This window comes from Hypanus sabinus, chromosome 1, assembly GCF_030144855.1.
Source record: "Hypanus sabinus isolate sHypSab1 chromosome 1, sHypSab1.hap1, whole genome shotgun sequence".
Taxonomy (NCBI): Eukaryota; Metazoa; Chordata; class Chondrichthyes; order Myliobatiformes; family Dasyatidae; genus Hypanus; species Hypanus sabinus.
In genome coordinates, this window is record NC_082706.1 from 57803427 (window position 1) to 57817084 (window position 13658).

Genomic DNA, 13658 nt, shown 5'->3' on the forward strand with positions numbered 1-13658 from the left:
TGACTTTGTGTGTTTGGGTAGTCTTGTTTTGTCTGATGGGTTTGTAGTTTCTTTCCTGTGAACGTACTAAGACGGTAGCGCGATATTAATACGCAGCAGCCTCTCTGGACTGTGGATTGGGGATTGCCAAACGTTATGTGGATTTTCTTGAGTAGTCTGTTTTGCCATGTGCTTTTGTGATATCATCCTGGAGGAACGTTGTCTCATTTTTTTTAACTGCATTGCATGTGTGGTTTCTAAGTGACAATAAACTGAAAATGAACTGAACTGAACTGAAACATGCGATTTGCAGGAGTGAATGCATAGGAGATTAAAGATGCAGTTTGCTCGGGTGGAAATTTATTAGAAATCGGGAAACGACATTCGTTCCTTGAACAAGACTAGGTACTGGCGATTTTAACAGAAGTTTGAACAATTATGAATAGCATGCATGAGTTCTGTAGTGCTAAGTATTTCTCCATAACATATTTATCTAACGTCAAGGACATGTAAGCATGACTGTAAGCTCTTGTAGATAATTTGGCATTCCTTACCATTTCATCCTTATGAAAAGGCTATTGAAACGGAAGGAATTCATTTCTACTGATCAGTTGTTGAATGGGATAAGCAGGAATATGACGATACAAAATTTTAAAAAATATACAAAAGCAGGAATGTTTAATAATTGGTGGAGGTCGAGGTGTGGGTGGCCGAGGAATTCATTCCTGTGCTGTGCCTCTCTCGGGTTCTAAGCCTGTTTTATTCTCGCCACTTCCACGTTCTCATAAAGCGGCCAGTTCTGTTGTGTGAAGATAGAAAATGCTGACACCTGGTCTGCGAAGTCTTACATACTGTATTTATTAATTAGTTGAATTATTGACAATTCGCGGATGAACTGATCTCTGAACATGGACTGAGTTACTCGTAAATGGACGTGTTTGTGCAGCAACTTAATATCACCAGCATGTACCTGGTGTGTTGAAATATGTATTCCAAATCATTGCAATTATTTTGATCTAGCCCAGTAATGGTGTAATGAAGGAATTCGGCAACAATCACTGACCACAGGATGATAAAACTTCTGGAGGTGGCGAAAAGTAAGATCACAGACCTCCTCCTGCTCTCCATCTCCAGGTCACTGCAGTTCTTGGCCTTGCTCTGACCCCTCAGTCCCTTACAGACACGACTACTCACTAAAGTGTGCCAGACTATCAGAGCGTTACACAGCAGTATTAAAACACAGGGCAGTAAAAACCATGTTCTTTACAAGGAAAATTCTCAGGGGACTTTATCATACAGAGGTATGGAAGTAACCTGGAGAGAGTTGAAAGTTTTTGGTTTTTGGGAGTGCAATTTGACTTGAGATTAACATGGAGAGAACATGTTTGATATGTAGTTGCTAAATGTAAAAATGTGATAAATGTCATGAGGTGTCTTGCTGGTTTGGAATGGGGTGCTGATTTTGCATCACTGAAGTATATTTATGTAGCATTAATAAGATCAGGATTAGATTATGGAAGTATTGTATACAGGTCAGCAGCAAAATCTTTGTTAGCAGAAGGGGATATCGTGCAAACTCGGGCTCTAAGGGTGTGCTTGGGAGCAGTTGGAACTTCCCCAGTGTGTGCACTCCAAGTTGAAGCAAATGAAATGCCACTGGGGCTGCGACGTAAACTACTGGAGGCCAGTTACTGGATTAACGTAAGGGGGCATGGTGATAGCCATCCTACAAAAAGGGTGTTGGAGACATGCTGGGAAATGGAAAGGACACAAAAAGAAAGTTTTGGCTGGACAGGCGAGCAAACGGCTCTCCTGTATATGATAAAAGGTTTTGTCCAAGTGTGGTGTGGCCTGTCAGACCTTTCTGGGTATTAGAAAATCCCTCTGCAGATTGGGAGTTGCTTAAAATCAAATGCAGTAATAAAACAGCTGATATACTCATGAATATTATAGGTATAGGGAATGTAAATATAAAGACGTACAGATTTTTTACGGATGGATCAAAGGATCCAGAAACGGGTGCAACAGGGTCTGCAATTGTTGTGCCAAGTTATCAAGTGGAAATTAGCAAGAGAATGCCGGATTGCTTGAGTGTTTATGCAGGTGAAATGTTTGCCATATTGTTAGCACGAGAACGGAGTGAGCAGGTTAGTAATTTTGTGATATGTCGCGATTCTGTATCGGCCCTTGCAAGCATTAAGGCGGGTACAGCTAAAGGATTCCTGAACTTTCCTACTTTACCATCTCAACACTCTAAGCTTTGTTCGCTCAGGCTCGATAGTTCGGGAGTTATATTTACTCATACATACATAGCAGTGTTATCTTTCCTTTATTTCATTAAGTTACTGTAAGTAGATACTAATAAAGTGAGTGGTTTTAACTTTAAAATCAGACTCCAGTGTGATCTCTGTTGCTGCTGGTTCGCTTCTAAAACGTTACAGTTCGTAACACAGCTTTATAAAACTAGTTAGACCTTATCTGGAGTGTTTGATACAGTTCTGTTCGCCCCAATTCTCGGAAGGATGTCGGGGCTTTGGAGAGGGTGCAGAAGCGGTTTACCGGGATACTGCCTGGATTGGAGAGTATGAGCGATAGCGAAACGTTGGACAAAATGTTGTTGTCGAGTAGCGCAGGCTGGGGTGAGACTGGATGTACGTTTACAAGATTACGAGAGGAAAAGATAGAGTGGACAGACGATATATTTTTCCTGGGGTGGGAGACCCCGCCGGTCACGTGATCACGTTTGTCCTTCCCATTTAACCACAGATGGGCAGCATCTGCGCGACTGTTTCCGAGGCCCCGCCCTCCGGATGATGTAACAATCTATTCGCGCATGCTCACTGTCTCCGTGTGGACCGTGTTTCCTTTCCGCTCAGCGCAGGAGTGGATCGTCGGTGGGGTCGCTAAAGGATTATCGCCGAGAGCCGCGGGTCGGTATCACTGTCTGCGTCGGTGAGTATTGAGACCGATCCCGACCGGGGAGATCCGATGTTGGCCCTGAGGGCCGATTACTCATTTAGTACCCAGTCATCTGGGCTCGTCAGAAATGTGTCAGCTTCACTGGATCGGCATTGAACGATGCAAACCAGGAGCCCAGGCTGTTAGTTTCCGTAGAAATGAAATGGAAATCCCGCCAACGGGTCACGTGAGGCTGTGTGCCCCGATCTGCCCCGCCCTCCGCTTTATGACGGAAGATCACGTGGTGTGGGTGGGCAGTCCCCGGATGGGCTGCTCCGTTGTTTCGAACAGTAGAAGTAGACCCGTGAGTTTGGTGTTCAAACTGTTTTTGGAAATCCCCCCTCACTGTCACTCGCTGGAAATCAGGCAGCATCTCAAGTTGCTGGAGATCTACACTAACATCTGAAAAAGTTTGAGGTCATTCTGACGAACGTTATTAATTGAATTGTAAAGTTTGTTCCTCTCCCCACAGCTGTTCCTCAGCTGCTGAGCGTTTCTGGTAATTCCGGTTTCTATTTATTACATTCACCCTGCAATGGCTTATATTTCCTGAAAAGGACTTGTTTTAACCTGGAAATGGAAATGGCTCGTTCTGTGATAGTAGAACAGTAAAGAAAGCACAACTTTTCCCTGAAAATTATCCTGGTACCAATTTACCTGTTATTCCTGGAAATGTGTTCAGTACAGTTGTTGCCAACAAGGTTTACAAGAATAATCTCAGGAATGATCAGTGTTATGTATGAGGAGCATCTGATGGTTCTGGACCTGTGCTCAATGGAGTTCAGAGGGATGGTGGTGTGGTGGGGAGATGTACGGTTAAGTAAACGTACTGAATGCTGAAAAGCCTGGATACCGTGGACAAGGAGAGGATGTTTCCAATAGACGGAGATCTGTGATCTGACAGCACAGTCTCAGTATAAAGATGCTTCCTGTTAAAATTGAGTTGAGAAAATTATTTTGGCCAAAAGATGTCTGAAGTTTGGCATTTGTTCCCGCAGAGGTTGGTTGAGCCTGCCATTTGGGTATATTTATGACAGATTAATATATTCCAGATTGCTAAGTAGCTACAGGGTTACAGGGGGAAGGCAGGAACATGGTGTTGGAATAAAAATCAGTCATGGTTGAGTGGTGGGGCAGACCAGGTGAATCGAATCACCTAATTCTGTTCCTGTGTCTTATGTCTCACCATGACTGAATGATGGCTCCTGCTTATCCCATATCGTTTTGTGACGTGTGAGGGACAATAAAGGTTTGTTCACTGAGATCATTACTGTATATTACCCTTCAACATTTAAATTTCGGTGCGTTTTGTTCTTAGAACCATTAAGCAGAAATGTTTGGTTCTCTTTTTTATTGTTAATGTGCTTCATTATCTTTCAATTTAAAGTTAGATCCAGTGAGAGATTTATTGGAAGGAAAATCCCCAACTGGAAGCAAACCACGACCGAAGACGAGGGAACAGCAACAAATGAACGAGGACTGAGAGCATCAACTGGAGACTGAGGGAACCCATCTGACTCGGAGATTCCAGTGATTCAGTCAGGAGAAAGCTTGGTGAGTCTCATTTACTCAAACTCTTGTCCTTTAGACATTACATACCTGTACAAGGGAAGGTAGGGAATAGTTGGAGTGAGACTGAATGTGCCCAGAAGAACCAGTTATTCCTCTGTCAGACCCAGATGCAATCACTCCAGGTCTGGTGATGTGCTTCCAGCAGCCCAGCCCTTTAAAACAATTCCCATTCTGTGGAAATCACTGGATAAAGTCACTGAGACCCCGTATAAGTACAACCTCTTTATTCCAAGCACCCAGGGCTTACTCAGTTAGTTGTTCAAACAGAAACAGTATATGACTTTTCCTGCCCAATCCACTAACTGAGCAACAATTCCCCTTACACCACAGATATATCTGTCCAGATACCCCACACACAAGACAGGCTGGAGCCAAAGTTATTTACTACATCACAGCCCCTAAAGTCAAATTACAAAATAGTCTTAATGGCTTACACACAGAGAACAGACTGAAGCTGTCCTATCTCTACGCATGAGTGCACAAGGAGATAACCATCCTGAAACCATAGCTGGCTACCCTCAAGAAGAAATATGACTCAGCATGGCTTAGCACATCTGTTCATCATCAGCAGTTTCTGTCAGAAAACAGGGTGCTATTTTTTAACAAGATGTTAACCCTTTTACATAATTTATCACTCCATCCTTTTGATTATTACATGATCAAGAAAGCAGTAATTTTTCTTTTTTACAGAGAAATCAATGAAGTACAGCATTGACTTATCAGTGGGTAAAAACAGCGTACAACAGTAATTATAACAATGATGTGTACAACTGTTAGGCCATGAAGCAACAGCATGCCCCACAAATTACCGAACTGGCCTTCAAAGAGCACCGTTTCGATCCTTCGGTGAACCCGTGTGAATCCTGCTCTACTTTCTTGATGCTGTCACTCTCCTGGGCATTGTGCTCGGAGGGGATGTAATGTTAGTAGACTCATCAGGGATATAGGTGCAGCATTCTGTGTCAATAATATCACAGGTTACCCCTTTCTCATCTAGGATAAAATCTAAAGTCATACGATGCTGTAGGACCATTTGCCGGATTGCAATCATTTCAGTGGATATTTCTGTTACTTGGCCCTGTGTTTCTGTCAGGGCCCCTGCAGTATTGTGGCCAGCTCCACAAGTGCTGTAGCCAAATTAATTACCTCTCATGAATTCCTGGCTACTCCATAGGAGAGAAAAGTGATCATCCAAAATCGCTCAGTCTCAGTTATTCCTCTCCGCTGCTGGGCACCTGCAAGTATGGCCAGGATGCATGTTTCTCAGTACAGGAGGTTCCGTTTGGTGGGGGCCTGAGATACAATCCCTCAAAACACTGACAGCCACAGTCACCTCGGACTGGACCACAGTTCCTCACCTCACTTCCCCGAGAAAGCCCAGGCTGAGAGTTTCTCTCTCTGGTTGAGCAGGATTATTGACATTGGAATCATAATTTTAGCATGCTGTGCAATTTCAGCACAAACCCAGCAGGCCCCCAGTTGTACTTGTTTGGCCTCGGTGTGACAGAGAGACAGAAAGGTGTTAATATGGGGGCCCCTGGATGCTGTGGTGAGCCCTCTCAAAGACATAAACACGAACACCACGATTACATACCCGTAACGGTTTAAAAGAACCAGCAGCAATAGGCCACACCCGGAGTCTGGTTTTGATGTTAACAGCACTACCTTTATTTGTATCTACATGTAATATAACAACTCATGCAAAACAATCAAAAGTTAAGTGTTATGAGTATAAATATGTGTAAATATAACTCCCAAACCATTGAGCTCAGGGAATACCAAGCTTAGAGTCTTGAGATGGTGAGGTATGAAAGTTCAGTTCATCCATGGAATAAATGATGAGAGAGAGAGATATTTGTAATCCAGGGTGAGTGTCGAGAGAAGGCATTACATCGAATTCCACAAATTCCATGGTGGTAAGGCAGGATAACAATCACCGTAGGTGTTATCGGTTGTCGTTCCAAATCCACATATGAATAATCACCAAAAGTAGCTTATCACAGGGGTATCGTCTTCAGAGGGAACTTTAACCCAGGCAGGGTGAACACACAGGCAGACTCCACAAGGTACTTCAATCCGTCAATCCAGATCCAACACACAAAGTATTACCAACAGTGATTTGCACAGAATATCCCTTCTCACAAGAGGTTACCACATAACACACCCAAATGCAGCTAAGGGTTAACAAAAGTAGCCATTGGATACTCCATCAAAATCCACATATGGATTATAGGAATCATCACCAACAGGGATTTGTCACGGGTACGCTCTTCAAGTGAATCACCACCCCCAGGCAAGGGTGAGCACAAGTTGTCTTCACAGGATACTCCCAAACCAACAGATCCATTCCTACAGATCAAACAGAGTGACAATCACACATTCGGTATACGCTGGATCAATAATCAACCCACCCTTGTGGGCATAGGAGAGTCCAAACATGACCTTTGACCTGTGTCGAACCTTCCATCTTCCTTCTTTCTCTCCATCTGACTGTGTCTGTGACTGTCCTTGCTTAAATAAAACAAACTGCAAGCTATGTGAACACAAGCTGTGAGCAAGTGTAAACACGCTGCATAGTCAAATAGTTCCTCCCCTCACTCTCTCTTTGTAAGGATCAAACAGGAGCCGAGAAACCCGGTGGCTGATGTTACTCAGGCACTTTCTCTTAAAATGACAGTCCAGGGCTGGAAACCTAAGGTTTCATCAGTCCACTATCAACCAATACATTTCCCTTTAGTCCGAGAGAGTCTTTCTACTCAGTTCCTTCAGTAACACATTTGCAGTCTGTTCGATATATCCACGGAGATTGCCCCTTCAGTTTCACAGCCGTGGGAGTGGTCAGTAACACCTGATATGGTCCTCTTCACCGAGGTCCGAGTTTCCCTCGATCCCTGTTCCCAAATTCCCAGGTTCTGTGGTGGGATAGTCACTCCTCCTCTGTGAGGTAGTTCTCTTCCTTGTGAGCCTGTCATACCTGTGAATGTAATGCTTGGAGAATTTTGGTTAGTTGGCATATATATTTCCCCATCTCTTCCCCGAGGATATGCATATCCAATTTTGCTGGTAGACGTTCTGGGAGCAGTGGTACAGAAGGTCTTGGTGTCCAGGGTGTCCTCATGGGCCGACCATAAATGATTTCAACTGGTGACAAACCCGTTCTCCCCTGTGGGGTAACCCTCGTGTGGAATTTGGCTAGTGGTCGGACCTTCAACCAAGTGAGTCCAGTCTCCGCTGTTAGTTTGGCCAATTTACTCTTCAGAGTGCCATTGGCTCTTTCCACTATGCCAGCGGCCCGTGGGTTGTGTACACAGTGGAATTGTTGCTTGATGGCTAGTTTGTTACATACCCTTCGTTTACTTTTGCCACAAAGTGTGGGAACATCAGAGCTCAGCATCTCTGGGAATTAATATCTCATAATAATATCTTCACAACAGTCATAGCAGTATTATTGGTAGTTGGAAAGCTTCAATCCATCTACTAAACACGTCTACAATAACTAAGCAGTATCTATAGCAATGTACTCTAGGCAATTCAATAAAATCAACGTAGGCAGGAAAAAATTTCACCTGTCAAGGGAGTGGTACCCGGAGTGCAGGATACAGATTACCAACCATTCCCTCCTTTCCCATGTGTATACAATTATGTATATAATCAACCTATATTGGTAAAAACTGTGCAGGAACACTAACCTATCCCGCTGGGGTGATCCAGAAACCTAGGTCGGGTCTTTCTGGCACCCCATCTGGGACCACAGCTTGTGCTTCTCCTCAGAGGCATCCTTCTGAAAAGTAAGTACATCCTGCACGTCTGACAAACTCATTCTGCTTAAGTCACGGAAAGTTGCTTGACGGGAACCCAAGGGGACGACAGCTACCGAGGGTTGTGCCGTACTTTTTGCTGTCTTATTCGCTAAAGCATTGTGTTTAGTGACCGAGTCAGACATGCGGGTGTGGGCCGCACATTTAATAATAGCCAAAAGTCAAGGTAGCTGTAGAGCGGTGAGTAAGTTGTTTACTAATGGGGTGGCCAGAGGAAGTCAGGAATCCCCATGTTCCCACAGAGCCCCGTAGTCACGCACAATTCCAAATGCATAACGGGAGTCTGTGTAAGTACTTGCACTTTTGTCTGTTGCTAGGTTACTGGCACGAGTCAGAGCAAACAGCTCAGACTTCTGGGCAGAGACAGCTGCTTCAAAGGAGGCCTGTTCAATTACTTCACTCTCCGTTACTATCGCATAGCCAGAATATCGTTTTCGTTCTGGATCCAGAAAAGAGCTTTTGTCCTCATAAAACGTTACCTCGGGCTTGAGGGTGTATCGCAGAATGAATGGGAGAGTCTGTCCTTCATTCACGGTGATCCGACTTCATGGGATACAATGTCTTGGGTTCGGTCAATATTAAGAGTGTGTTCTTTCCAATATTTTTATTAATCTACATATAAGAATAAAGATTGCAAGGAAAAAAATATATCAATACATTATACTAAATAGCCTATAAAGACTACTTACCCAATATTCATTCATATATAACCATATAACAATTACAGCACGGAAACAGGCCGTCTCGGCCCTTCCAGTCCCTGCCGAACGCTTACTCTCACCTCGTCCCACTGACCTGCACTCAGCCCATAACCCTCCATTCCTCTCTTGTCCATATACCTGTCCAATATTTCTTTAAATGACAATATCAACTTCTACCGGAAGCTCGTCCACATAGCTACCACTCTCTGAGTAAAGAAATTCCCCCTCATGTTACCCTTAAACTTATGCCCCCTAACTCTCAAATCATGTCCTCTTGTGTGACTCTCCCCTACTCTCAATGGAAAAAGCCTACCCACGTCAACTCTATTTATCCCCCTCATAATTTTAAATACCCCTATCAAGTCCCCCGTCAAACCTTTTACGCTCCAAAGAATAAAGACCTAACTTGTTCAACCTTTCCCTGTAACTTAGGTGCTGAATCCCAGGTGACATTCTAGTAAATCTTCTCTGTACTCTCTCTATTTTGTTGACATCTTTCCTATAATTCGGTGACCAGAACTGTACACAATACACCAAATTCAGCCTTACCAATGCCTTGTACAATTTTAACATTACATCTCAACTCCTATACTCAATGCTCTGCTGTATAAAGGCCAACATACCAAAACCTGTCTTCACCACTCTATCCACATGAGATTCCACCTTCAGGGAACTATGCACCATTATTCCTAGATCACTCTGTTCTACTGCATTCCTCAATGCCCGACCATTTACCATGTATGTCCTATTAGGATTATTCCTACCAAAATGTAGCACCTCACACTTATCAGCATTAAACTCCATCTGCCATCGTTCAGCCCACTCTTCTAACTTGCCTAAATCTCTCTGCAAACTTTGAAAACCTACTTCATTATCCAGAACGCCACCTACCTTAGTATCATCTACATACTTGCTAATCCAATTTACCACCCCATCATCCAGGACATTAATGTATATGACAAACAACAATGGACCCAATACAGATACCTGAGGCACACCACTAGTCACCGGCTTCTAGCCTGACAAACAGTTATCCACCACTTCTCTCTGGCATCTCCCATCCAGCCACTGTTGAATCCATTTTATTACTTCAATATTAATACCAATGATTGAACCTTCCTAACTAACCTTCTGTGTGGAACCTTGTCAAAGGCCTTACTGAAGTCCATATAGACAACATTCACTGCTTTATCCTCGTCAACTTTCCTCGTAACCTCTTCAAAAATTCAATAAGATTTGTCAAACTTGTCCCTGGTAGGTCATCCCCACCAACAGTATCCAAAATGGTATTCTTATTGTTGATGGGAACAGCCAGAGGGTTGCTCTGCTCTTCCTGTCTATTCCCCTTCCCTCTCCTGACAGTCACCCAACTACCTGTCTCCGAACTCCTAGGTTTGACTGTCTCCCTGAAACTCCTGTCTATTTCTGCCTCTGCCTCCCGTATGATCCGAAGTTCATCCAGTTCCAGCTCCAGTTCCCTAACATGGTTTGTCAGGAGCTGCAGCTGGATGCAACTTTTGCAGGTGTAGTCATCAGGGACAGCTGTGCTCGCCCTGACTTCCCACATACTGCAAACAGAGCACTCAGCTACCCGAAGTGATGCTTCCATTAACTACCCCTAAACTAATTAGATTAATTAAAGGAGCTTACCCAGCCTTACTTCACCTGGAGTGAAGCTCATACTCAGCCTCTGCTCGCTATTTAAATTCTCCCACTGACTTACACGTGCTTGCGCAGTTGTGCCCTGTTCAAACCTCGCCTCTGCCTGTTCTCGCCGAAGCCAGATTGAGCCGATTTGACCCATTCTGTCTCAGCCCTCTCCAACGATGGCCGCTGTATATGGCGGTCTTTCTTTTTAAACCTTTGGAGCACTACATCATGCGCCTGCGCTGTCTGGCCTCTTTGCCTGTAGGGCTGCTCCTGGCCCACTCGTATCACTCGACTACAATTGACCCCTGTTCTCTTATTAATTTACCCGGCACAAAGCCTCCTGCCCACTTAATAAATTTACCCGGCTGGCACCTCCTGCTCAATTGACAAATTTACCCGTCACCACCACCTGCCCACTAAGTAAAATTTTGCCTACCTTATACGAGTCTCCCGACGGATGCCTTCCCAGTCCTGTCAAGGATATGCGATCTGCCTTGGGCGAGAGACCGTACCTTCAAAGGAACTAACGGAGAGTGACTAAAGGTCAGGTACCTATTGGGTGCCCGGTCAGTCTCCGTATTCCCCAGAGTGGTCCAGCCGCTTACTCAGCCCGTCTCTTTGGCACGACCGATATTGGGATCCTGTTCATGATGCCAAATGTTAAAGTTGAATCTGAATAAAACTCGGGAGACCAGCTTCTTAACGTCTCCACAGTTTATTGTGTATTCTCCTGCAGGAGAATGAGACCCAGTTGTCAACGGGAAGGCACGTAAGCACTGCCGCCATCTGACAAGTGGACTGACTCAGTCAGGTTACAGCCATCTATTTATACATAGTAAGCCCCATATATTACTTTTGCAAGATGTTGTTTCAACTGGTATGCTCACCAAGTCTATTGGTGCAAAACTTAATTACTTAGATAAGAGGGTTCACTAAATCAAAGTTTTAATTACAGATGGATGTACTGTCCTGTCCTTATCAGTTATTTCCTTTTCAGGGTCCTGACTTAATTACAGACAGAGTTCATTCCTGTCCTTATCTGCAAGTCCTTCTTCCTTTACTCAAATGAGGGTACAATGTATGATGTTACCAGCTCTCAGTGTGTCTCTCTGCAAGCCGCAGTGAACTGGTAATGAGCCTGTCTTAGCTACCTGCTGAAGACAGAGTTTACTTCAGTACAAAAATTCCTATTCAGTCCCAATTGTTCTTTTAGCCAGAGGTTACATAGGTTCAAAATGATTTTTTTTTACACACCCTCAATTCGTCTGGAGGGTTCAGGGGAAATATTTATGTCCAATATAGAAACTGGTGTTACCTATGTGTATTATAGAGATGCAAAAGTTGCTGGAGAATTTTTACAAGTGAGAAGAAGTGCAGTGATACTTGGAAATCTGACTTTAAAGTGTAATTTGGCAAGCAAACCACCCATGGACAATGTGCAAAAGCTCTGGTGGGAAAATCCTTCATTACCCTTTACAAGCGTGCTATATGGTTTGTGTGAGAGTACAGATGAACTCTATCAAACCTAGAGGTGATCAATGTTCTTATTGACAATGATTTGTTAGCCGTTCAAATGAAAACCACTCTACAGAAAATTTACTGTGCACATGTCACTGGGTAAAATACATGCACAGTACAAGATTTATGTATACACTGGTCATTACAAATTAGAGGGGAGATTGGTGGGAAGGTGGGGAGATCTCGTGGCCTTGATGCCCTCATGTACAAGATGTGCATCCAGCTGCAGTTTGTAACCCTGCACTGTAAGGAGTTGGAACTGGAAATGGATGAATTCCGGATCATCCAGGAGTTGGAGGGGCTGATAGATATGACATGGTGAATTACACCTAAGGTGCAGGACACCGGAAACATGGTGAGAGTCAGGAAGGGGAATGAGGTTAAATAGCGATCACAGAGTACTCTTGTTGCTGACCCGCACAACAGATGGACTACTATAGAAATTGTTGGGGGGGGGGATTACCTGGCAGAGTAAAGTCAAATGGGTGATAGGGGTTTTGTTAGGGGAACAGAACAAGAGGTAGGGCTTGCTAATACTAGTATGGGGGGAGGAGGTGATGTGGTTAAAATAAGTTGTAGGGGAGATGGGAGCCATAATGACAGAATAAATAGTGGAGAGGGTGATTTGAATTAAATTGACTTTATTACATATATCCTTCATGTACACGAGGAGTAGAAAACTTTACGTTACGTTTCTGTCTAAATGTGCAATCTGTAATTTATAATTCATAGTTTGTACATAGGACAGACAATAAAACATGGAAATGCAAGTGTATCAGCATGAATGAATCAGTCTGATTGGCCTAGCAGAAGATGTTGTCCCAGAAACGATTGGTCCTTGTGATATGGGACCGTTTCCTGAATGGCAGCAGCAGGAGCAGTGTGTGGTTCTGGTGAATTGGGTCCCCAATATGGTCTGGGCCCTTTCTACACATGTATCTCTGTAAATGCCCTGAATAGTGGGAAGTTCACATCTGCAGATGTGCTGGGTTGTCGGCACCAGTCTCTGCAGGATCCTGTGTTTAAGGGAAGACAGTTACCACACCAGGCAGTGATGCAGCCAGTCAGGATTCTCTCAATTGTCTCCCTGTAGGAAGTTCTTAGGATTTCAAACCTCAGATAGAGTCAGCAATCAAATGGTTGAGCATGGTGCGATGAATGTGCTGAGCTGTGTATATCACAATGCAAGAAGCATTGTAGGAAATCCAGATGAGCTCAGGACGGAATTATGATATTGTAGCCATTACTGGGACTTGGTTGCACCCAACAGTCTGAGGGATTTAGAGGAACAAATTTATATGGAGATCGCAGACCATGCCAAGAAACAAAAGGTTGATTCAGTAAATGATTTTAACTTTCCAAATATTGACTGCGACTCTCAAACTGTAAAAGGACTAGATGGGGTAGAGTTTGTGAAATGTGCCCTTAATCAGTACGTAGAATTCCCGACATAGAGGTGTGC

At 43.9% G+C, this 13658-nt stretch overlaps 1 protein-coding gene across 1 annotated transcript in view; it reads left to right on the forward strand.

Annotated features, from left to right (window-relative positions):
* The first annotated feature begins 2463 nt into the window (after nucleotides 1-2463).
* The window catches only part of LOC132401040 (zinc finger protein 721-like), an 82153-nt gene continuing 70958 nt past the window's right edge, over nucleotides 2464-13658 (forward strand). The window contains exons 1-2 of the mRNA XM_059982844.1: nucleotides 2464-2931; nucleotides 4325-4491. The gene's annotated coding sequence lies outside the window, so the exon portion shown is untranslated. The remainder of the gene's footprint in view (nucleotides 2932-4324; nucleotides 4492-13658) is intronic.